Consider the following 25,423-nt stretch of genomic DNA (forward strand, 5'->3'; position numbering starts at 1 on the left):
AAAATGTCAGGTTTTCCGCTACAGGGAAAACCCGTTCGGATTGATCTGTAAAACAGCCCCTCAACTCATAGTCTGACTTTCTGTAGGCATATGGATAACTTCTGCAGGTCACCGTAGCAAAATCATTTAATGGGTTCCATGGTGCGATTAACCGAAACCAGCCCTGTGGTTTCCCCCCTTGTCCCTCTTGATTAGCTAACAATGTGGAATTTGTGGGAACGCTTACGTGTTCTCACACGGCAGATGGAGCTCTAGGTCCAGAGATTTAGGAGCCAGATCCAGTTCCTTGTTTTCCACTGCACACCCTAGTTCTCGTCTCCCCATTTCTCTCCCTGCATCCCCAAGGCAAGAATCATCACCCTCTCCCCAGCCCTCCATCCACCCTGCTCCCCGCCCGCCTGCAACGCAACGCTCCTCGCGCCGGGCTGCGCTCTGATCAGCCGAGCATTCACCGCGCCTCCAAATTGGTTTGTCATTTCTGACCCCTCTCTCTCTCTGCGCCGACCACGGTCCTCTGCTCCACTGCGCTCTGCGCCCGTGGACTTCAGCAGAAGTCACTAAGAACATAAAGGCAGCCGAGAAAGATAAAAAGAGAGAGGGAGGGAGGGAGGAAGGGATACAGACAGACGGATAGAGAGAGGGAGAGACAGAGATACGCCTCTGTCCTCCTCCGGCGCTCCGCTGGACTCAGTGCGTTTGGACGGACTGACGGACGTGATACCTCCTACTGTGCGAGCTCTGATCGGGATACTAAGCACGCAGCTATTGGTTTGTTACACCCTCGGCTTCTTTATTTCGATACCCTCTTTCAGGAACACTTGCCAATGTCGTTCTGCAGCCGCGAGAATTAACTAGAGCCGGAGTCGAGGCACAAACCAACCACTGAAATTTATCGACTAGGAAGATACGTTTGTACACAAGAATTGCGTTCTGGTGACTGTATAGAGCAAAGAAGGAGAAGAAGGAGAAAGGTTATTCCCGACTCTTCTCTGCGCTGGATGTGTAAGCTATACATGCGCCTATACTGCTGCGACTGGCGATAAGGTAAGAGCCCGCTCTGTGTACCGACACAAATGATGGGAATTTTTTCCAGACATTACTGGTAAACGTCTTGGCTTTATGTCAAACCGTGTCACTGAATTGCTCCGAAAGCGCTGACTTTGGATGTTACTGGTGCCCATGGGAATGTGGCCTGCCATTATTGTACTTACGGGGAGCGGAAACTGGCCTTAATGGACGATTGGGTAAAATGTAATATAGTGCCAGCATTTGTACAGATGATGGTCCAGAGGCTAGTGGCTGCATGGGCGTCGCTAGGATGTGAGACGTCGCTAAGGCGAAGTAATAAGCAGTGATACCCATAACCGCTCCGGAATATAATCAATGCAATCACATTATCCCATGACATCTTCTCGGCCAGGGTGTACACATAATTATTATTCTGTAGCCGCAAGTACCTGCCTCACTGCAGGGCGTAATGACAAATCACATGCTCTGGCATGATAGATGACAGACAGACCAAGTGTTCACCTCATCAGTATTTCCTCTCCTGTTTTATGTGGTTGTCATTTGAGTACAGCTAGAGCTTATTTGGGGGCTGTGCTGGTTTGATCAACCGCAGTCTGGAATCCAGAGTAAATCCAACGGCTTTGTAAGAGAAGGAATATCCAGCAGGCCAGTGCACCTCAGGATACGTCAATCATGCGGATATATGAGTGAAAGCTTTGGCTCTTATTTACAGAAGAGGCGTCCGGGGTTGCAGATGACCTTGATGTGAAACTGTGAAGGCGGCAGAATCCATCGATGTTGACCTCACGCTGAAAAAATAAATTTAAAAAATATATATAAATATGAACTTGTGTCAGATTCGTGTGACCGCAGACGTGTACTCTCCCTAAGAAAAATGAAGTAGTAACATAGCCTAAACCTTAAAAGAAAAGAAAAAAAGCCACACTGATAATAAACAACATGGTTCATTGTAAGTTGTCTGCCTCCCAAATACTTGCAGGTGTCTGACAGTTAAAACAGCCTTAATAGTCATTTGCGTTCTGTGTCTGCTTGGGTAGCTGTAGGCTCGCCCTTTTGACTTTCAGCACCCAAATGGCCATTAGCAAAGAGATTCAGTGTAAACTCTTTGTGTGGATCTCAGTGTTTAAACAAAGGGTGGATAAAATGTTGGTTGCTGGTTGACGTTGTGTTGAGTCAGTGCTGCAGCTGAGATAGGTGTCTCAACAGAATCCACCAAGCAGGTGAGCAATAGTCAGCGTTGGATGATGTGCATCTGTCTACAGTGAAGACATTTTTGCCATTCTATCTGTTAAAGGACAGCTCTGTCTCCAGGACGCTCAAGGACTGTGAATGTTGTGGATATCATTAATATTTCTGCTTATATCAAAGTGTTACCATAGTTCTTTGCTTTTACAGACTAAAACGATTATTTGTTTTACAGTAAATATTCATCAAACTGTTGTAAGAATATAGCTTTCTCTTCAAATATTGCAGTTTATTGTCGGTGTCTGCTAAGCTTTCGTTGTTTGTTTTCAGATTAGTTGTAAAACAGTGAAGAAAGATGGGGACTCAGTAGTGTTTACCTGTCCAAAATCACACCTGCTGCGGGGGATGTTTTTGGTTTACTTTTCTGACGGTCTCAGTCTGCCTCTCTGGAGAGAGAGCCACATCACACTGTGAATGCGAGATGTGTCAAAGAGCATCTTAGGTCACGTTCAGTAATGGCACTCACGCAGCACTGATGTTGTGAAGCACCTGAAGCTGTTTAATGTGCAACCGCAGCAATCAAGCATTCTGCTGACTGTGGGTCTATCTGTCTTCTTTTAATTAGGTCACAGATTCCTTTCTGTTTAGATGCACAAGACATACTAAGCTCCTTGCTGGGGAAAACATGGAACGAATTAGGAGGGTTGTGCTAATTTGGTTTGTTCTGCTTGAATGACCAGGGCCTCACTTTCTTTGTTTGGCACTGTTACCGTAACACAATATTTGATTTAGATTTGGAAGGCTCCAATAACAGTGTCTCACCCTGCAATGGAAGCAGCCTGTAATTTAAATAAGGGATCGTATGTTAAGCATCTTCTGCTCACATGGAAACCTCGAGAAATGAAAACACAACTTGGCAGAGAATATAATCTGTTGCAGACAGACAACAAGACACACAAATACACATGGGATTATTAAGACAAGCAGGCATATAATCAGTTTTGTAATAAGTGTTAGCATGCTTGCTTACTAAAGTCTCTATTTATATTGTCAAGGGTTAATAGAGAGTCTAACTTAAGCACTTGTGCAATTAATTCCATTTAGTAGGCATGCAGAATAAAATACTGATTTCCCCAGAAGCATTTTAACAAGTGATTCTGCAAAAAAAGAATCAGGTTCTTGGATTCGGCTCTCTATTTAGTTAATTTATGCATGGCAAAGTAAAGGTTTGTGTTAGAGAGCCTTGTAGATAGAAGGTGATGTTTATTATGCTCAGCGAGGTTGACAGCCAGCCTTCCTGCAGAAATAAACTGTCGCTTTCCTGGCTTGAGCTGTAAAAAATAACAACAAATCCTAGTGCTGTAATAATAAAACATTATTTTCAATGATAACAGAAGCATAGACTTTCAGTGCTCTGTTTCATAACGTGATGATGATTCACATTCCTGGTTTCAGCCCCACTTTGTGTGCTGAGCTTAACCTAATTCAAAAGCCCTTTCCTGCGCTATATGACATCTCCCATTTTAAAACAATGAGACTAGGTCCTTGCTTGCCTTCCTCTGCCATCTAAACCTCTGGCCATGTGTTAACACATCCTTCCTCCTACCCTTTCCTTCCCTCAAACGATAACCCTAGTTTTCTGCATTTTGCACCAGACTACCAGCTCTCTTAATATTTGAAACACACCTCACATAACATCGAACCCTAACAGAGTTTCACCATGAGACAGGCCCACAGTTACTTTGAGCTCTGATTAGATATGTGCTCGGAAAACGGGAAAGCTAATAGCAGACATAGCAGACGACAGTCAGATCTCAGAGCATTCACAGACTCGGTGCTGCTATGATCTCCTAGAATAGTCCCGCAGACATAGATGTCTTATTTTACCTAAAAAAACCCTCTTGAAATATGTTCTGTTTGAACCACCACAGCTTATTATCTGCCTGTACCTTCAGGCTGAAAAAAGGCACACTGTTGGCCTGCTTGCTTATACAGTGTGCTATGGGGCTGTTAGTATGGTGCTGAAAGTGATACATTTTGTCATTCTGCTCAGTGGTTTTTGCATTGTTGAGCACTCTATTATAATCATACCATTAAACCGCATCAGCACTATGATACAGAATCATCTAGTGATTGTAAAGCGCAGGCTTAAAACAGATGATGCACATGGTTCACTGTAACTCACTAGGATGAGGATATAGTGATAATTCAGATATAGAGGATATATTTGTAAAGTTTGTGAAGAAAACCAGAATTAAATTAGAATTAATATGTATTATTTTTGGTTTAGATTTTTTATTGAACAAAAAAAATTAAAAAAAATAGCTGCACATTTTGGTTTCTTTTTGCTAATTTGATAGTGAAATAATGAATTTGGGCTTTTTGTAATGTCTGGTCATTTGAAATAAGGTGAGTGAATGAATACTTGGAAATAATACATGAAATAAATAATATCAGTGGGCTCACTAGATAGGAATCTTTATCCAAGTTATCTAAGTATAAAATGAGACTAAAACATGTACAATAAACAAGTGTGATCCATGGTCATGAGAAAAATTCACCTTATGTTATCACTTTTGTTTACTTTTGAAAAGTTTTTTTTTTTTACTTTTCAAAAGAACTCTATTTTTGATTTAATTAGGAGCTTTCAAAGACAAAGGAGGGTCTATAGCAGAATAGACAACATGTTCCTTGAAGCACCCCTGAACTATTTTAAAGGCTTGATTACTTAGTTTTGAATCAAAGATTTTTCAAACAGACAAATCAAACAAGATCAAGGGACTTAGGTTGTGAAACGTCTTATGTGGAATGAAAGTAGTTGAGAAATCAATCGGTGCTAATCCGTTTTGAGAATGATTACACCTCCGTACGGGAAAAATTATTAAGCAATATTTTGATTGACTTATTATGAAAATAAAATGCCAAACATTATTTAGATCTAGCTGTAAAAAATAAATTCAGATTTTTATTAAGTTCCAATCAGCCGAAATAACGTCAGTGAATACTTGGAAATAATACATGAAAGAAGAAATATTGATGGAATCATTTGGCAATACGTTTTATGGATGTTGCAGAGAAAGTGAGACCAGAACATATTGACAGGGAGAAAGTGTGATCTATGTTCAGGAGAAACTTTTCACCCAATGTTAATTCTTTTGTTTTCCTTTTTTAAATAAAACAACAAAGCAAAAAAATAAAAAAATTTTTTATTGAGGGCTTTCACAGGACCATCAGTAGTAGACACCCGGATATTCGTCAGGGATTCAGGCACGATTCTTCGAAGCATCTCTTAAAGCTTTGATTACATTTTTAATTTTAATCAACAGCTTTTTTTTAATTTTTTGATAACAGACAAACAAGCCCAAGGACCTTAGGTTGTGAAATGCCTCACATGGGTTAAAAGTAATTGAGTCAGTGTAAATCAGTTTTGAGAATGATTGCCCCTCAGTAAATGAAAATTAATAAGCATTATTTTGATTGTTTTGATTGACTTATTACGTGAGAGATTTATCGAGAAAAATGCCCCAAATTACCGAGTTCTAGTTTTTAAAATTCAGTTTCCCTTTGATTCTCTTTGCTAATATGATAGTGAATTAATAAATGTGGGTTTCCAGTATGTGGCGGTCACTTAAAATCAGGTCAGTGAACATCAGGAAACCAGAATCAGTGTTTTCTTGCAGTTTCCAGTCTCTATTTTCATACATAAAATATGTAACTTTGGTGGAATCATTAGTGAGGAAGCTTTAAGCTGCATATAAAATGAGACCCCAGCGTGTTGCAAAAGAGCCAGTTTGATTTATGTTCCAGGGTAAAAAAAAATCACCTGATATTATTGCTTTTATTATTTAAATTTTTATTGAGTTAGCAACTTTCAGAGACAGAGGAGGGTCAGTAGACACATGGATTAAAAAAAATGATGTTCTCTGACGCACCTCTGAACCAATATAAAGGTTTGATTGCATTTTGTTTTTAATCAAAGTTTCTTTTTAACAGACAAACAAGCCCAAGGACCATAGACTATGAAATGTCTCACACGGGATAAATTACTGAGAAATCAATTAGTGTAAATCAGTTTTGAGAAAGGCCCTCAGTAAAGGAAAATTAACGTATTATCTAAGATATTTTTCAAGAAAAATGCCAAACATTGATATTTTGACTATTTTCTGGCAGTTTCAAGCTATTTTTGTACATTAAATATGCATTATGCTAGAATCGTTAGTTAGGAAGCTTTATGGGTGTTTCCATTTAAAATGAGACTAGAATATGTTGAAAAACATCCAGTATGATTCATGTTCAAGAACCACGATGTTGCTGCTTTTCTTTTAATTTTCAATTTTTATTAAGTTGATAGCGTTCAGAGACACAGCAGGGTCCCTCGTCGACATATGGATAAAAAGTGATATGTTCTTTGATGCACCCCTGAACCAGCCTTAAGGTTTGATTGCATTTTGTTTTTAATCAACAATTTTATAACAGACAAACAAGCCCAAGGACCTTGGGTTGTGAAAAGGCTCAAGTGGGATAAAAATAATTGAGAAATCAATCAGTGTAAATCAATTTTAAGAATGATCACCCCTCAGCCATTTATTATGATAATATAAATATGTGTTGTGGTGATGTTTTCTGGCTCTTCCCTACCTTCCAAACATAAAAACTCCTAAAGAGATTGAACATTACATAAAATAGCCTACGTTTTCCATCATCGTTATAATAATGTAAACAGGCTGATGGCTTGCACTGCACCATCTTTCCTTTTAAGCAATCAATTTCAGGTGCTTAAGTGGGGAAAATCAATGTCAGATTTTACAGTTATGTTTTTTCAAAGCCAGATGTGTATACGTTTTTCTGACCAGTTGACTTTTTTTGTCTTGTTCGTTGAGTCAGTGTAAAATCTATTTGAGACCCAACTTTTATGTTGTCACAATTGAGTTTTATTTAACATGGTTTTATTGGTTGCACACTATAGTGCTGTCTTGAAGAGGAGAGAGGAGGCTGTTCATGGTACATTTATTCAGTTTGTGCACCGTTATTATGGGTAACAGTCTGAAAAGTGTGTTTACAATGACTGGAAATTTAGTAACTCAAAGAAGAATAAAGAGAATTAATGTTTGTGTTTATGTCTTTGGGCTTTTTCTGCTTTACTCTCCAAATTTGATATAAGTCGGCAAACTACAGTTCTTTGAAAAGATGCGCACAGCCCTTGAAAGTTGTTGACCTTTTGAACGTATTTAGACAAACAAACACTTGAAACAGTATTAATGCATAAAATAATATGAAGATGATGCTTTCAGACAAATTAAACATAAACTTGACATCTAGATTCATCACACAAGGTTCAGGATGAGAATCAAGATTTCAGCTTGGATCCCAATTTGGCCGACCTCTAACATGTAGAGTCTTTGTTATAGTGTCATCACTCAAACTCATCTATAGCTGGCTCAGAGTTGTTAGAGTTTGTCCTGTATACTGCAGCCCTAACAAACAGATCCCAGCAGTGGAGTGTTCATGCAGAAAGAAGCTTCCAAGAAGGCCAAACATTCATCTTATAGGCTCCACAAGTAACTATTGATGTCAAAGAGGGTGTGTTGCTAATCATATTTTATGGTTTTCCCAAACTAGAAAGGCAGTTTACAACTATGTTTTCTGGACAGATAGAATTGTTTGGCATTATTAGATTGCAGTAAGTAATTCAACTATGAATTCTGCATTATATCAAAGACTGAAGATATGTCTGAAAGTTGAAGTTGAACAGGACAATAGAGAAATCACCATGGCTTGCAAAGATGAAATTGAGTTTTATAGGATATTTATGGTGTAATCAAACCCTTAAACATATTTCAACTGAAGGGGGCAATAGTAGGATCTGAAGACATGGATATAGTTACTTTTTCCATGTAATGATATCTGTTGTGTGGTAAAATATTGAAAAAAACAGTATCGACATTATCTGGAAGAACTGAGTGAAAGATGCTGAAACCTTTGGTCATGTCAAACAAGTCAATAGCTTGCAATAAATGTCTATGACTAAGCTGTTACTTTTTAAATGTGTCCACAGCCCACCAATTTTTAAAAGCTTGCATTCACTATGAAGTTGTTATTATTATTCTACAAAGCGAGAGCTTGTCTTTCCAGTCTACGTATCTTCACACATTTCCTCTGTGTGTTTCACCTCCCTGTGCACCACTCAGAGCTGTCACCACTCAACAGAAATGCACACATACACATGAATTTCTTCCTGCAGATACTCTGAACACACATTAATAATGTACACATCACTTTCTCTGGTTCTCTTAAACACACGTACGTTTACATTTGTATGCAAACACACGCATGCATAAGCTCACACACTCACACAGAGACGTCCATAGACATTGCCTGCAGCTGTATATTTAGTGACACACACAGTGCCATTAGGGAGTTGAGCGGAGAATCAGTGTACAAGGCCAGAGTGATTGTAAGAAGCCCACTCAAAGGTCTGCCGATTATTTTGGTCTCTGCAGGAAATCATTTACAATAGCACCCATCACCCATCAGTTCATTTAAACATTGTTTGCTGTTGTGTGCGTTAAGTGTCAAGCCAGTCGCCACAGTATTGATGGGAACTTCTCTGCTTTGTTGTTTGAGTGGTTGACTATAGCGTGCTGAGGAGGCTGTGGTTGTTTAGAGAATAGGTTGCATGGAAATGAGTCATACACAATGTGATGCAACACAGCGGATAGATTTGAATTATGGGGCAATGAACAATGAGGTCATCACAATGCTGGGGGCCTAAATCTCTCAGCGCCATCGTATAACACAGCATTTCTTATCAATGGAGGAAACTACAGCAAGTAGGATTGTTTAAAGGCTTATTCATTGGTGTAAATAAAGGACTGGTTGGTTCCCTTCATTGACTCAGGTGCTAAGACAATAGAAGGGGAATTCTGCTTTCATTGTTTTTTGAGCACTGTTTACTGTTACAAGTAACATTTACACTTTATTGCACATTTAAATGATTTCATATTGTTAAATAGTTTCAGTTCATCCTTTTCGAGAGGTGCGAGTCTCTTATATCTACAATACTGCATGCAGTGATATTTTCCATATCTTTTCCTTCTTCAGCAGATTGTCCACAATCAGCGTCTGCTGTAATACCATCATCCCCAGGCCCCTCTTAAATTTCCTGCTTACTGAGCTTTTACTTTAACTGCATTACATAGATCTTCCACTCCCTGTTCATCTGGTTCCTTTCAGCATAAACCAGGCTGAAAGATCTGACTTGAAGCACTTTGATGGGACTGGTCATCTGATGGTAAATAAGAAAAAGGGACAAGGAAAGACAAAACCGTCATTTCTTGTGCTTGTTCATTGGGACAGTTGTGATCATGATTGATATCGAATAGCATATTCATTCCAAGTCTTTGGGAGTGTGAATGAAAGGGAGTATTGATCTGGAGCTTAGCTGCTGGTGTAGTATGATAGGCTGAAGAAGGGCAAGGATGACTAGATAGTCATTCTTGATGGAACAAAGATATTAGCAGATGTAGCAATGATCAATGCCTTGCTAATATATGTTTACATTATTTGCGGCATTTTGTCTCAGTCCCAGTGTTATTGAGCGGGTGGAATGTGAATATAGCCTTTTACTCTGTCCAAGGTTGAAGAAGAAAAAGAAAATAATAAGAAGAAAATAATCAAGAACTGAGCTTAAACCTACTAGGTTACTTTCACACATCGTATATGAGCCTAAAATAATCTATCCAGTTCAGTGCTACTCATCTGACATATAACCACCACGCTTTTTTTGCCATGTCTCAGTTTTACATGATACATGGTAGTGTCGCGAAAGACAGATGACTACCACTACGACTTACTGGCCTGGAGCAATAGCTTCCATGCACCGCATGTCTATTTTCTAACCATGTGAGACATTGTACTCTTAGTCTCTTTAAGTGTGCTTACATGCATTTTGAACCCTCTGATTGGTTCTCACTCAGACTGTATGTGTGATAAATGAGATGACATTCAGTACATGGACCTAGAAGAGTGTAAGAGGATATTTAGAGTAAAGGAAGTGTTTGATAAATTATATTTGGTCTTTTAAAACCAATCTTTGCGTGAAAACATATGTCTGGGAATTACTCTAAGCTATGTATAATGGTTAAAATGATATATGTGGTGCATGCAAGTCCTGAAATGTCTGAATGTGTCTGTGCAATCATGCATTGAAATATCTCATTGTCCAGACTTAAGAAAAGTTGATTACAGTTCAGCGGTTCACAGTATCTGGACAAATCAACCAGTTTTATTTATCATGTACACCTACGTTCCTGATTCCCTTTTTTTCTTTCCCTCCCTCTTTCAAAGATTTATGTGGGCCACATAGAGAAGAGTCTTTAATTTTACGCCTGGGTAAACCATATACACTATTGCTCCACATTCCCCGTGCTTATAGAGAGTCTGCTGAAGGACAGGAAGAGAATTGCGGTTTTAAAATGAATATATAGGGGACTCCGCCCTTTAAAGAAAGGCCTTGGATGGCTTGGATTTGCCATAAATCTCCGCCAACAGGCATCAGCACAATTTCCATTGTGTTATGATGCAATTGGTCGCTTAAAGCATAATTACAGAGTGTAATACATGAAAAAAATCATCATGAAAGCATACTGTAGCATCATCCTAATTACATACGGAGAGCTGATGAATAATGGGGATGACACTGGACATCAATACAGCCACTGCCTCTCATAATAGAAAACACAATTGTTTTACTGTGGGAAAATGGGGATCATCTATCATGTAGAATCTACTCTGTTTTTTTTTTTTAGAAAGACATTGAGCCTTGAGACCTTAAAAAGAACCCTCATCCACCCATTGTTCATTCACCCCCTCCCCAGAGTCCTCTTGATCAGTCCCCCTGCTTAGCCTGAAGCTATAGCTACAACTGTTCTCTATCTGAGGCCCCTCTTACATTCATTTGATCAAAGTCCTGCATTTATCACCTTAAGTGTACTCAGGCTGTTTTAAATCTTTTCCCTTTCCCTCTTTTCTTGAAACACTCACCAGCAACTAAAGAGAGAAACTAGAAATTTTTCAACTGCCCTATATTTGTCTAGGTTAGGCCTGTTACTCTGAGGTATAAAGTTAGCATCATTACATTAGCTTAAACATTTGAAGTTAGCTAGCACTTAGCCTTTGGAACATGTTTGACTTTAGGGTGATGCCAGCTTTCTCTCCTTCTCTCTCTCTCTCTCTCTCTCAAAAAAAAAAAGATGAAATAAAAGAGCTATTTCAGGATTGCGTAAGAAAGATGAACTGATTCCTAGTCTGATTCAATTCTTTGGTTGCTTCCCCAATTTTCAATTTACGTGCTTCCCTAAAGTGGAATCATTTCTTCCCTTGGTTTGAAAAGCACAATAGTATTGTTTGTACAGTTCTTTTTGTGAATGAATTAGCTTATCACACCTTGGTCATTTGCTTGAACCCAAAGCACTTCCATACTCAATTCTTGATGGAGCTATCACAACAGCTGCATTAGTCTCAGTCTTCTATGTCGTTTTTCCTCTGCTATCTGCAGTTTTTCTTGTCCTTGTGGCAGCCCTTCTTATTCAGCATACAACGATAGAATACAATGCTTGTAGCCATATGCTGCCACCATTAGTTTTGTAACAATACAGCCTCTGTACTTACGTTGCCTAAGGTAACTGCTACAGAAAGCAACTGTTACATTTTTTGAATTTTGGTATAGTTATCCTACGTGTTGATTCAGGTACCAGCTCTATTATGGGCCCATCAGCAAACACATACTAAACATACCTACTTTCCAAATTAAATAAGGGAACATTACTTCTTATAATGGCACTGGAAATAGGAAGTAAATTACATTTAGTGTGAATGTAATTCCAGTGTTTACAGGGTTAGTGTGATTGCAAGGAAAAAATATACCAAAAATATACTTTATCTAGTTGTAGTTTTTCCTGTGTGTTTCATGGAAACTTAAATTAGACTTTATTTAAGACTTCCTCTGTAGGGATGCAACAAATTGGTGGTGTACCAGTGTTGTGTGCTCTCACTATTGCGCTGGCTATATCTTTGTTTCTTTTTCCTCTTTTGCACTTGCTACTGTTTATGAGTTGTAGTGAAAAAATCCCTTCCCCTGTTTTGCTTACACAAACATGGTCTTTCACCACTTCACATTTACATTCAATCCCATTTCTTTTCGATCCCTCTTCCAACACTCCTTACTTGCTGATTCCACCATTCTTGATCATCTCTGTGTGACTAACCATGTTAAGGGAGATACGAATGAGGGTGCTGGATAGTCGAAGGAGCTTAAAACCAAACGTAATTTCACTAGTTCTCTGTTGTCTGTAGCACTATTCCTGCACTTTAGTCACATGAATACATAGAGACACATGCAACTACATTAACAGAGAACAGTGAATCCATCTTTTGTTGTCTTTGCCCACCCAACCATAGAGACATTGCTCATGGCCTGCTTTACTGGCTGATAGACCCAGTTCCACAGCCCTGCCTGAGCGCTCCACAGAGGTTTCACACGTTGCATGGATGTGTGTTAATGCGGCTGACAAATGTCTTGCATGACAGTGAAAATGCACACAGATAAAGACTGTCTAAAAGAAAATTCAAGTCAAAACAGTATATACACTGTTGCTTTTCGTTTTATCAGCCTCCCCATAAATAAACCATGTGCGATTTCAGACACTGTACACAGAGTAATAACACAAACACACAAATACACACACACACACACACACACACACTGAGGTTGGTTATATTGGTACAAAGTTTATCTCGAAAGAAGTTGGGATTATAGGTGGAAATGAAGGTAGAGAGCAAGAGAAAGAGAGAAAAGGGAAAAAGAAAAAAGGTTTTTCTAATCTTAATAATAATAACAAAAGAGAGAGTGTGCGAGAGAAAGATGTGAAAACAAAAATACAAACAAAGATGCATTGACAAATACAAAAAAGAACAAAAAACAAATTAAAAAAAGATATGTAACACTAACCATGCATAACTGCCTCTCTGAATTCTGGAAACAGAGCTAACAATTTCCCTTTCTGAAAAGTGTCTCTGGCATTTGGCTGTGAAATGCCACCCATATAAACCAGTTATCATGGCATGAGAGAGCTTTTTAGCTGTAAACTGCCAGCGAGTGCATAGACAGACCATTATAGACTCTGATACCCTGACACTTAAGAGGTCATTATGAGACAGAGCACACACGCACACACACGTGTGCACGTGTATGCACATACAAGGACACACGAATGCTAAACAAGCAATCAGAAGTAAAAGTGGCTTGTGAACTGTCTGGTTCTTGTGTAGAGTGGGTTATGGCTATTCACACAATCTGGAGGGGGGGGGGGGTTTTTCACATTGCACCCCACATTCACCACATATTATAGCTATCTGTCTCTATTGTAAAAAATGACAGGGATTTCAGTTCACTGAGCTCGAATAACCCCCACCGTTTTCTCTCTCTCTCTCTCTCTTCCTCTCTCCTCCTTTCTCCCTTTGTGTCCCTCCCTCTTCTCTCCCCCGTGTCTGCAGAACTGGAACATCCGGCTGGCACTGAGATGTGATTCTCACCAGTTTCATTTCACTTTGACAAAGCAAAGTACACCAGTAACAGGTAAGAAAATGGCACGCGTGTCTGTATTTGTGCATCAAGATTGAATGCACACTATTTCACACTGTAACAATTTTTAAACAGTGGTTAACCAGGAATGTTGACTCAGAATTCGTTCTTATTTACAGCAGGCTTTTTTAAGCCACGGGTATAGTCACGCATATGTACACACACCTGGTGCGTTGTTTTTGCCGACTCTACAGTATACATTATGCTTTTTTAAAATCCAAATATGACCCAGTGTTCTCCCCGGAGGTCTCATGGTTCCATCTGTGCCAGGAAGTGCTCTAATTGGCCCAACAAATGCGTCCTCTGAAACTGCTAATCCAATCAGATTTAACTAAGCTTTAAAAAGAATACAGAACAACACGCGATATGCAGTGAATGCAACAGGAATAGAATTAGATATGTAAAGATAGTGGGTTCCGTTAGCCCATTGGGAATAAAAGTGAATTTGAATTAATTGCAGTCAGCCTGGTGTTCATTGAAGGCATCAGCTGGAGTTTGCCACAAATCCAGACCTTCATCTGCCCATGAAGCCACTCAGCATGGGTTATTTACAGTGTATTTACAAGCTGAGCAGGACCTGTAAAATGTCGAATTTACGAGCTTCCTTTTAATTAGAAATACTGTCTCCTAGAGTTGGGCTGATGAATTGCACATTCAGTTTATTGGTAATCGAGGAGGGTGCAGTTCCTGGGTACTGACAGCTTATCAGAGAATCCTGGTTGCCATCAGTTTTTACATTTTCTTTTTTTTTACTCAGGGAAAAAATATATTGCATCCTTGCTGTAAAAAAGCCCTGAGGTCATGTTTACATGTGGGATCCTATTTGTTATTGATCGAATTGATGAGAATGAGGCTAGTCTCTCTCTCAAACTCCTTCTGCTTCCCTTATTTTAGGGTCTCTGTGTCACATTGTTAAGTTTAATCTGTCATTTCACTGAAGTTTCCGACTGCATGGATATGAAATAAAAGACAAGCCATGATAACATTTGTGTAATTAAGAATGTTATTGTGTGCACGCCCGTTTGAGTTTTGATTGTGTAGGCAGCATATGTGAGTGTGACCACCTCAATGCCCTTCCTGTCTGGTCTTTGTGACTCTGCATGCTTGGCTTCCTTGACTCTCACATGGCTCTGAATGCTTGCTTTGAAATCTAATTCTGTGACAGCAAGGCCGCATTTTGTCTTTATTTCACTGAGACAATAAGTAAAAAAGAAAGAACAACAGGAAATGGGATACATCATTCTTCGTATGGGGGATGTGTTTTTTTTTCTCTGCGTCAAACAGGTGTTTCCTGGTCCACACGAACAAACACACAACCTTCAATCACCACATTTCTAATGAGAGTGCAGACTGAAAACATATCCGTGAAGTGTCATTGGTTAAACAGTCATTACATGTATACTGAGTAACACATCAAAGCAGTACACAAACAGAATGCTTGGATAAACAAGCAGATGAATGCGAGATACGGTGCAGTCATGCACAATATAGTCACTCATTACAAAGTTAACAAAAATTAAATATCAAGTGTGAAACTGAATTTAAGAAAAGTGACAGTCTTGACAAGCTTTGCACCTGTAAACCTGACACAGAAAATATATTGTGGAAAGTTTATGATTGAAGAAAAAAACAAATTTGAGAAAAATACAAAGATAATTCAAATTCCAGCTGTAACACCACTTACACAAATCAGTCTCTGTTCTCTGTTTTTCTCTCAATCTCTCTTACACAGATACATATGCACACACACACACACACACACACACACACACACACACGCGCCGCACACACACACACACACACACACACACTGCCTCTCTCTCCTCTCCCTTGCTGCCACCCAGTGAGTGCAGGCTCATTGTCTTATAACGTGACCTTTGCCTTGTGTTGAGAGGCCTTTATTCGAAGACAATAGGGCCCATATTGTAAACCATGCCAGTCAATGCGGTCCACACAGCTGCCATAAAATGGGTGCAAATTATCCAGGGTCCAAGTTGAGGCTTTGAGACAGGCACTTGTGGCACGCGCGCATGTGTGTTGTCTTTGCTTGTGTGTTTTTGTCTGTACCATTTGTGTCTGTTAGATAGAGGCCATGTTTCCAAAATCAGCAGATGGACTTGCGCAATTAGACTCAGCCTTGTTCTGTGTACACATTGCACACAAACAGACACACGAAAACCCACGCATCCAATGCATACTCGGAAAAATATGCACAGGGCTGGGTGTGACACAGATGTCTCTGAAGTTCCAGACCTGGGAGATGAGGATGGAGTTCTTTCTCTCTAATGGGGCTATATAATATATATTATTGAATTTCATCAAGATTAAGTAAGATTAGATAAACACATTTTTGTTTTCTTCGTTGAATTACTAAAAATGCTAAAACAAGCAAAATTAAATCTAATTATTATTTGTAAATGGATCAAATGAGCAAATCATCAAATAATTAGGCATATTTTTTGTTTCGTTTTGCACTTATGAAGTGTTTTCGTCGAATGCAATGAATTACTCAGCATTATTCAGCATATATTTTCATACTGTGAGAAATTACAAATCTGCTTTTCTTTAACAGATAACGTATTGTAAATAATTGATAATGAATCATCATTAGTTGCAGTTCCGTTCATCTATTAACAAAGAATAAAATGTTAAAAAATATGATAAAAGACTGTGTGACCATGTCTACACCATCTCTGCATTTATCCTCACCAGCCACGTATTGACCCGCAGTGACAGATAGGCTCAGAGGAAATGAGCTTGTGACTGAAAGGTCACGGTTTAAAATCTGTATGGGTACAGTAGCTGGAAAAATCCCGGCAGTTTAAATCCCTCAACAACTACCATCAGGGCTGCGACCTATGGGCATTAACCTTTAACTGTTTCGGTGGAGCAGCTCCGACTTCGGTAGTGTGAGACTGTGCGGCTGTGCTGAACGAGCTCCCAGGTGTGACTGAGTTAATGCGTGGATGTGGTCCACCCTTCTTTCCTGCTCAGCCATTGAGGCAAACATGAACGAGTTCTTTCCCAGTCAACGAGCCAGGCTAAATGAAGCGCATGACTTGATAGCTTACAAACGTGCTACATTTTCAGCCATTATTTCAGCTTTGATTGTTTACAGTTTCTTTGCTGATTTGGTGTATTCACACCTGACAGTCTGGAGAAATTCTGTTGGACTTAGTGTTTGCTGTCTGATATTTGCCGCTGTCTGGTGGCTCTGCATCCTGTTTACTGTGCTTAAAGTATCATTCTTTCCTTTATGCACTCTTTCATCCCTCCTAAGATCAAGCGAGTGCACCTGGGGAGCAAACACACACACACCTACAGAATAATCAAATACACATGTGGTTTTGACGTAAATACACAAAGACCCACATGTATACCCCTCACAAGCACAAATACATTGCCACCTGAGTGGATTGGTACAACCCCCAGCAACACAGAAGTACACGCACACACACACACTTGACAACAGGGAATAGCCCACAGAGATGCTCTCAGTCAACAACTTGGAAAAAAAAGGCAGCTATTTAAGGCCACCGTATTCCAGGAAGGATAAGCCGTCTTATTTGTGCGAAGAAACAAAACAAGTTATGGCAGTTACTATCACTGTTTCTTCCCTACTGTGTCTTCTCCTATTTGGGATGTTTTGCTTATGAGTCAGTGCTAATTGTATAAAGTAGACTATATTGAGAATGCAGATTTCCAACGGGCTTGGTATGATGATGAGCAGATGCACTCGCAGATGTTTTCCTTCCATGTGTGTGTTTACCAGTTCAATTATCCCTATCGTATACTGTAGAGATTTGTTGTTCTATTTGGATGCATCAGCATGGATTCCAACAAAAACCACGAGTTATCGTAACTCTGTTCGTGCAAGCAGACTTGTTTGATACCTTTGGGAGCGCGACAATGGTTAAACACACACACAGACATCTAAACCATAAAATATGCTTTATTTCACTCTAATGCGTTTTGAAAGCAACAGCTGGAAAAGACGCATTGGTCAGAGATTAAAATCTTACTGTTCTAGTTAATAGTTTAAAAGCAGACCTGTTGCTGCGTGCCAGTGTTTCACATTTCAAATCTACATATATATCCATTATCATAGAGGATTAAATGCTGTGAATGTGCTGTGTGTATTCAGTTATTGTAAAGAAAGTCGCAGACCTCACAAGGATCCAAATGTAATCCTCACATTCAGTTCATGTTTTAGGAACGTGGATCTGTCCAGAATGACTACAGTTATGAAAGGGAATCGATGCTGAAGACTTCTAGCTACAACCGGAATATAAGATCTGAGCAGCATAAGATTAATTTTTGATCATATATTTCTTACTGGCACAATAAAGCATTGATGAAACAAGTGAGAATAGTTTTGCAGACCCTGGGTTTCTTTTATTTGAACTTTGTAACTCTATAAAAATAACTTATTCTGTCAATTTGTACTTACTAATGTGTAATTTTTTTTAACATAAATGGGCATTACATTGTTATTACACATACTCAAATGTGTCGATTATATTGCAGCGATAACAAATAAAGTATATGTACATGTAGATTTGCATATTGCATGTGTTTCAACAATGCCAACTGAAAATAATAGACATTTATTTCAGACATTGCGAACCACCCACCAGCCTCATTGAATCATTCTATTTTAAATGCATCTGCTTGCTCTGGTTTGTTGATTGGAATATATCAGCACACCAGGGATATGAAACTGCAATAAGATCCAGACCTCTACCCTGCGTGATTTGAATATGAAATGATTAGATTATTGATTTTGGTTATTTGGGTCTCCCGCCCGAGGTGATATTGTGGCAGCGCAATCACCATAGCTGACATTTAGCACTGTGTTTACCTTTGCTGTCCCCATTGATTGCTTCAAAATCACCACCCATACATCCTGCTGGAGCTCATTGTATCATCAGTTTTATGCTATTTTGGAGAAGTGATGGATGCAGCTTATCAAAAATGCAACAGCTGTGGTTTGAGTGAGTGCAAAAAATATCCACGTCGCCCTGCAATCACGAAACACTGGTTGCATTTCATTGAATCGAATCTCATTGTAAAAATGGCAGATGCAATTCACGTGGGTGCAGGTTTACTCCAGAATAAGTCTTTAACATATGTTGATAACATGAAGGATTATTATAGCTTCCTCTGTGAAACTGATGAGGGTTAGGATTCAAACCATATTGCCCTGCAAACTGAAAACTAAAGCTCAGCCTCAGTCCTGCAGAGAACAGTAATAAGTCTTGATTTTTATGTAATAATATTCCAGGTAATGTTCTAGCACTGAATAACCACCACTGTGCTTCCTCAATCCCAGTAAACTTTGAAGAGAATCTCTTCCTCAGTTTAGATTTTTTTTGTTTCCAGGGAGAAGTGAAAATGTAATATCTAACAAAAGTGTTTGCTGACAAATACTCCCATATCAGTGTGGACATCTGTCATGAGACATTTTATACGCATCACGGCTCTGAGCAGCATTGCAGTCATAGTGACTCAAAAAGACTGTAATGTTTAATGTGTTCCGTGATATGTGAAGGGAGAAATTTCTATCTGTGTCCACCAGCGCATTTTCCTACACATAAGTCAAGGTGACAGTCTGCAAACGGATGTACTTTTTCTCTTAGGTAGATCTTTCTGTGCTTCCGATGCCATTTTCTCAGCAGTCAGACAATCCAACATTAAGTGCCTCCTTTTATATTTATACACCAGTGTTGGTGCTTATGCATTTTTAATTTATGAACAGCACTGTAAGCACCCCAGAAAGGCCTTTTTGAATAAATATTTCAAGACTCTGATATACACAGTTCATATCTGCTCTATAATGCAAGAGCAAAGGTTTGGTCCTAATGTCTTATGCAAAAATCACTTTTTTCCCCTCCTAACTGAATCAGTGGAAACCACAGAGTTTTGAAGTTTGCTGATTCTGAACAAATCTTTGAAATACTTGAATGCACGTGTTTCTGAAAGAGTATTGGGATCTAAAATTAGAGTAGCAGGAGTCTCATTATTTTGGTCCTACCAGTCTCTTTCATGTGAGCTTATGGTAGTTTAAAATGGAAAACAGTGGGTGTAGAGCACCTGAGCATGATGAGAATATTAAATGTTCATAGAGCAACATGGCGAAGTGGATGGCAGAGGATAGAAAGGACATGCAAGCATGTGAGAAAGAAGAAAAAAAAGCATAGAGACAGAGTGCACGCAAAGAAGTAAACAAGGCTGGATGGAGGATAGCAGTCGGCCATGAAAATAAATGGATGGAGAGAACAGAATTGAAGAAAAGTAATTGACAAATGGATAATAAAGCTCAAATGTAAGATGAGGTTTTGAGCATTTTCTCTTGCTAACCAAGCCCAGCTCGTTCACGGGGGTTTAAATCTAGGTCACGAGAGTCGTTTGCTCCCTGTTTGTCTGCCTCCGCTTTAATGCAGCATCACTCACTGCTGAGGTGGCTGTTCTCTGTACTGTACAGGACAACTTTCTCCCTTTCCTTCTCTCTCTTCTTCACCCGCGAACACAATCACACGCATACACAAACTCTGCCGCGCGCTGCCTCTGGCTTTAAGGCATGCCTTTGATGGATCCGTTGTGACAGTACTGGGTTTAGAGCAGTGACAGGGAGTAGGAGAGGGAGACGGCAATGGGGGAGCAAAAAAAGGTAGTATGAAGGAGAAGACAGATGAATCAAAGGGAGGAAAACAACATCAGTGGCGCTGGAATCAGCATCACTGTGTCTGTAGTTGACATAATTGATTGTATCAGAGGAAGTTTTGTACACTATTAACTCCGCTCTTATGGGGGAACTCAGCTGTAATGCCATGCAGAATTGAATGGCTACATGCTCGTGTGTGCACAGGACTGTGTGCTTGTTATCTGGATATTTGCATGGGCTACAGCCATTTTTGGGGTATGGATTCATTTTTTGTTTGTTTTTTTCATTAGCTAAGCCTAAAAGTAGGCCAACCATAAACTGGACTTCTGCTCTATGCATTGAGTACTTTGATATATTTTGAGTGTTTTGAGTATTTCAGTGAACTAACCTAATTTGCTTGTATGAGGTGGGAGTCAAAATAGTATTCCTCATTATTCCACATTAATCTGTGGGTTGTATAAAGCAGATAAGTTATGAAATCAGTTTTCACTGATAATTGTGTTGATTCTGCGTATTCTTAGCATTGAATTAGCAAAACTCTAACTCAGCTGCAAGCTAAAGTATTGCGTCAAGAGCGTAAATAATGAGTGAAAAAAGTGTAAAAGCATAAAAGCTATTAATTTTTTTTTTTGTAAATCAAAACTAACAGGCGCTAAAAGCTGTCGAGAACTGAGTAAACTGGCTCTTCATGACTAATCTGGTGAATCTCGACACCGCCAAGTGGGCTGTTTAATACTTCTCAGCATACGAGCTGCAGTTCCACATATGTGAGAATATACTAGTTTGAAGGGGTTAGCAGTTCCCATACTCAGCGGTCATAATAGAGTGATCACTTACAGTGATGGCAAGCCCACAGATTGCCTGTAAATGATGGATATCGCCATTGTGATTTAACCCATTGGTTTGTGAAATCCTTTTCTGGAGCCTCAAGCTGAGCATTTTTTGCCATTGCGATGTTATTTTTTAAACCAAATCTGGATCTGACTGGGAAGCCCAGGATGCTATGTGTCCAACTTATCCCAACCTAAACCCCCGATCTGTTCTACCCTATGTTTTTCTTACAAGGAAAGTGCTTCATGGTGCTCTGACGTCCCTTTTTTAAGGTTATGTGGACATGTGAACACTAACCATGTGATCTTAACTTGTCTGCTATTTTAGATGTGTGACAGTCATGGTGACAATGTAGGGTCAAGTGAATAAGACTCCAGTCATTTAGGCCTAGAGAGCGGTGAGCATCCAACTGACAACCACCAATCGTTCGGGAAAAATGAGTTTTCCCCGAATGGCTGAGAGTGGTGGCAAGAGGTTGATGGGAGTCACTGGGAAAACAATTGCTAAAGCCCTCCAGTCATACAGGCCTACAGATTGATCAGTGGCCCTCTGGCAACCACCTATTGCTAAGGAAAAATGTGTATTCCCCCCTACGGTAAGACAAAATCCTCTTTGTGACTGCTGAAATCGTGGTTTGAAAGGAAGTGATGGACTTGTCTATAAACACCATCCATCTGCAAACAGTATATGGGTAGATTTTATCTCATTGGAACATATCATGACCTAGCTATTTACTGTACAGTTGTTACTCAATTATGAAACTTTAAATAGCTTTTACAGTAAGAGAAAATCTGTAAAGCGCATATCTCCCAGAGACATTATAAACAAATCTTATACAGCCTGGGTGTGAAACTCTGAAACCAGAATCGCCTCGAGGGTTTTGGCAAAGACTAAAATCTGGCCAATGGGTGGCATTGGAAAATGTGAAGGATAGAGGATAAATTTAGTACTTTTAAATGTATTTTCATAAGTTTTATAACTTTTCCTGCTCATAAAGATCTTCCCCAATAGCTATTCTTATTACACCAAAGTAATTAAGTAATAAATAAATGATTAGATGGCAGAAAAGTTCCTTTCACTATATTCAATACAAATGTCTGTTTTGTACAGTGGGTAGTTAATGTGTAGTTAAACACTGTTAGACTGATGTAAAAGCGAGTTTCTTCGGTTCAGCCCACTTAACATCCAAATAGCTTGTATTTGACCCCCGATGTAAGATGAGTTTGACATGTTCTCGAGAGTCTTTCCAAAAAGACTTTGTTGTAGCCAGGCTAGCTAGTTACCTTTCCCCCTGTAACATTATAGATAGTAACAGCATCAGTATCTGTCTCATAATAAATTAAAAAGTGATTAAGCATGTCAAAAAAGTCTACTTTGTCTTAGCTAGCCTTAATTTGCTACTGTAATTGATTTGATTTAGCCTGCTTATTTTTCCAGGGCATGATATTGTGTTTCTTTGAAATTCTTTGAAAAGCTGGTCTTAAAAAAGTGATGTTATTTTGTTATATTTAGTTTTCACCCATAGTTATTGTGTTTTTTCTTTCAGAACTGGTGCTGTTTTATGTCTCTTTTCACATTTGACAGTTGAACTTTTTATATCACTATCTAGTGTCAGAGAGCTGTGTTTTATGAAACCCGAATCTTTTAGGGCAGAGTCTAAGGAGGAGAAAAAAGATAAATGCCTTATGTTATTAACTTGCTTTAAGATTCTGCTCAAATCGCTATGATCGCTTTTGGCACTCCCTCTCTCTCACTGCCTCCTGCCATCCTCTCTGTCTCCATCCCTGTGTCACTCCCGCTTTATCCCATCTTTCTATCTCTATTTCTCTTAGCCATTTTCCTTTCCGACCTTCTTCACGAATCTCCTCCTTCATCTTCTTCCCTCCTCTTTAATCCTTCGTCTTTTTCCTCTCTCCACCCCTCCCCACTTCTCCACTTCTCCTCCTATCTCAATTCTTGCTTGCACGTCTCCACCTTAGCCCGTCTTGTCTCATGAGGGAGGGAGGGCATATAGAGTTGATTAGATTGGAGCATTAGAAAGTTCAGAGCAAAGCAGAGCAGAACAGAGTGTGGTATCTAGCTGCCAGGCAGACAGAATCAAAACGCCTGTGCCTTACAGACGAGGTCATTGGTGGTGGATTTTCAGGCTGGTTTTGGTGCATCAGATTTCTGTGAGCGTTCTCAGAGCAGCCAGAGGCAGCCATGCGGAAACTGCAGTGGTCCGGTCAAAGCCAGAGACTCCCTAGATACAATTTTCTGACGGGCATAGCATGTCTAACATGGATGGAGAGGATGAGGTGCTTAGCCCAAAGCTTTGAACTCTTATGAGTGAAAATAATTTGAAAAGAAAATGTAGCTTTTAAAAAATAAAAATGTACTTGTGGGAAAAATCTTGAATCTTCTTTGAACAGCAACAGAGGAAACTAGTCTGTCAGGGCGGCCCAGCCTTCTTTGCATGTTTTTTTCTCATGCAAAATATAAAGGTGGCTTGAATTAGCCATGATCTGCTCTGCCACAGGCCTTTATCCCTGATCATGACATGTTAAAACAGAGTAAATGTTGCAGTTAAATTAACAGACTTCCCTGCTGCTATAAAAAAAGAAAAAAAATGAGCAAAAAAAAAAAAATCATACTAAACAGCTGTTGTTCAACTTCACTAAGGATGTCAAATTGAGACCACAGTGACCCATACTGATGTAGGGGTGACCTATACCTTTAAGGCGACGCTGAAGCACTCTGCAGCTCTTTGCTACTGACATACAAAGGATTTACAACTGGCACTGTATAAATTGCTAGCTAGGCCACTTGTCTTCGGGGCACTGGTGACAATTGTGCACATTCCTACAGTGAAGCTGCCCTTCATCCGAGTACTGACATGTGTGCACTCGACTGCATGTATGTACTGTGCATGCTAAAAACAAATGTCCAGTGGTATTAACCATACTGCATCTGGCTGCAGTGACCAAATGTATAGATTTAAAACAAGAGACATTAGCTGACATGACTGTTTGTCACATGTTAGTAGTGGCCAGATCTAAACTCAACGAGACACTGACTTAATTTTAATTGTGATTTTAATGTGGTGCGAGGGGGCTTGTATGTGAACTCCCCCTTTCTCTAAACATGCATACACATGCAACAGTAGGAATACATGTTGTGGTTGACACGTCAAGACATTCACATTATTGGGAGTTGACAGTATGTTTTTCCCGAGCCTCTGGTCACACTGAGGGGCCACTCGCTGCTAATCAGTATCTTAGGCTTCATCAGCACCAAGCAATTATGAGGGAGGACCTTCTATTCACAATCACTCATGCTGGTCTGTGTTTGAATGCGTGCGTGCCTGCTGCATGTGAATGTCTTTTGTCTGTTTGCACAGTGCATAATTGCTATGAGTGTGTATACACGCGCCTGTTGCTTGAATGTGTGTGCTTGTTTCTTATGTCTCTCATTATAGGCCACAGGCCAGACTCCCACCAGGTTCTATCCTGATTAGTCATCTCTTCAGCTCCACACCGCCAAATTAGCTACCTAAATGTGTGTGTGTGTGTCTGTGTGTGCATGGTCACTCTAATCAAAATTCTCCCAGCCTGTCTACCTGTGCTCATGATAATTTGAAACACTACCTATACCGACTCACACTCTATCACCCACACAACCTTATTCCAACCCTTTCCATCACACGCACAGACACACACACGTAGAAATGGTCCATGGTGGTTACCCTAGCAAGCCAACTGGAGGTAATTTACCGTAGCTTGGCGGACACATGCCATTTTACTGAACATGGTGCATAGCCCCCTGAGCTTTGTTCCGCTCAGACTTCTCTCCAACAGAGCAAAGAATGAACAAATGAAGAAACTAAAAAGAGGAAAGAAAAGAACAGGTGAAGAAAAACTAAGTGAAGAAAAAAGGAGAAAAAAACCACAAGATGTCCTCTTCCTCTGCTGTCATAGCACACCAAATATATGTATCTATAGATAGATAGATAGATAGATAGATAGATAGATAGATAGATAGATAGATAGATAGATAGATAGATAGATAGATAGATAGATAGATAGATAGATAGA

At 39.6% G+C, this 25,423-nt stretch overlaps 1 protein-coding gene across 10 annotated transcripts in view; it reads left to right on the forward strand.

Moving 5' to 3' along the window:
* Positions 1-328: 328 nt before the first annotated feature.
* Positions 329-25,423, forward strand: part of adgrl3.1 (adhesion G protein-coupled receptor L3.1) — a gene marked incomplete at its 3' end in the record, with an annotated part of 130,819 nt that continues 105,724 nt past the window's right edge. For all 10 annotated transcript variants that reach the window (XM_014339944.2, XM_014339947.2, XM_014339948.2 and 7 more), the window contains 2 exon segments: positions 329-1,044; positions 13,768-13,849.

The sequence above is a fragment of the Haplochromis burtoni genome, unplaced genomic scaffold, assembly GCF_018398535.1.
Source record: "Haplochromis burtoni strain Fernald_Lab_line unplaced genomic scaffold, NCSU_Asbu1 Contig_323, whole genome shotgun sequence".
Classification (NCBI taxonomy): Eukaryota; Metazoa; Chordata; class Actinopteri; order Cichliformes; family Cichlidae; genus Haplochromis; species Haplochromis burtoni.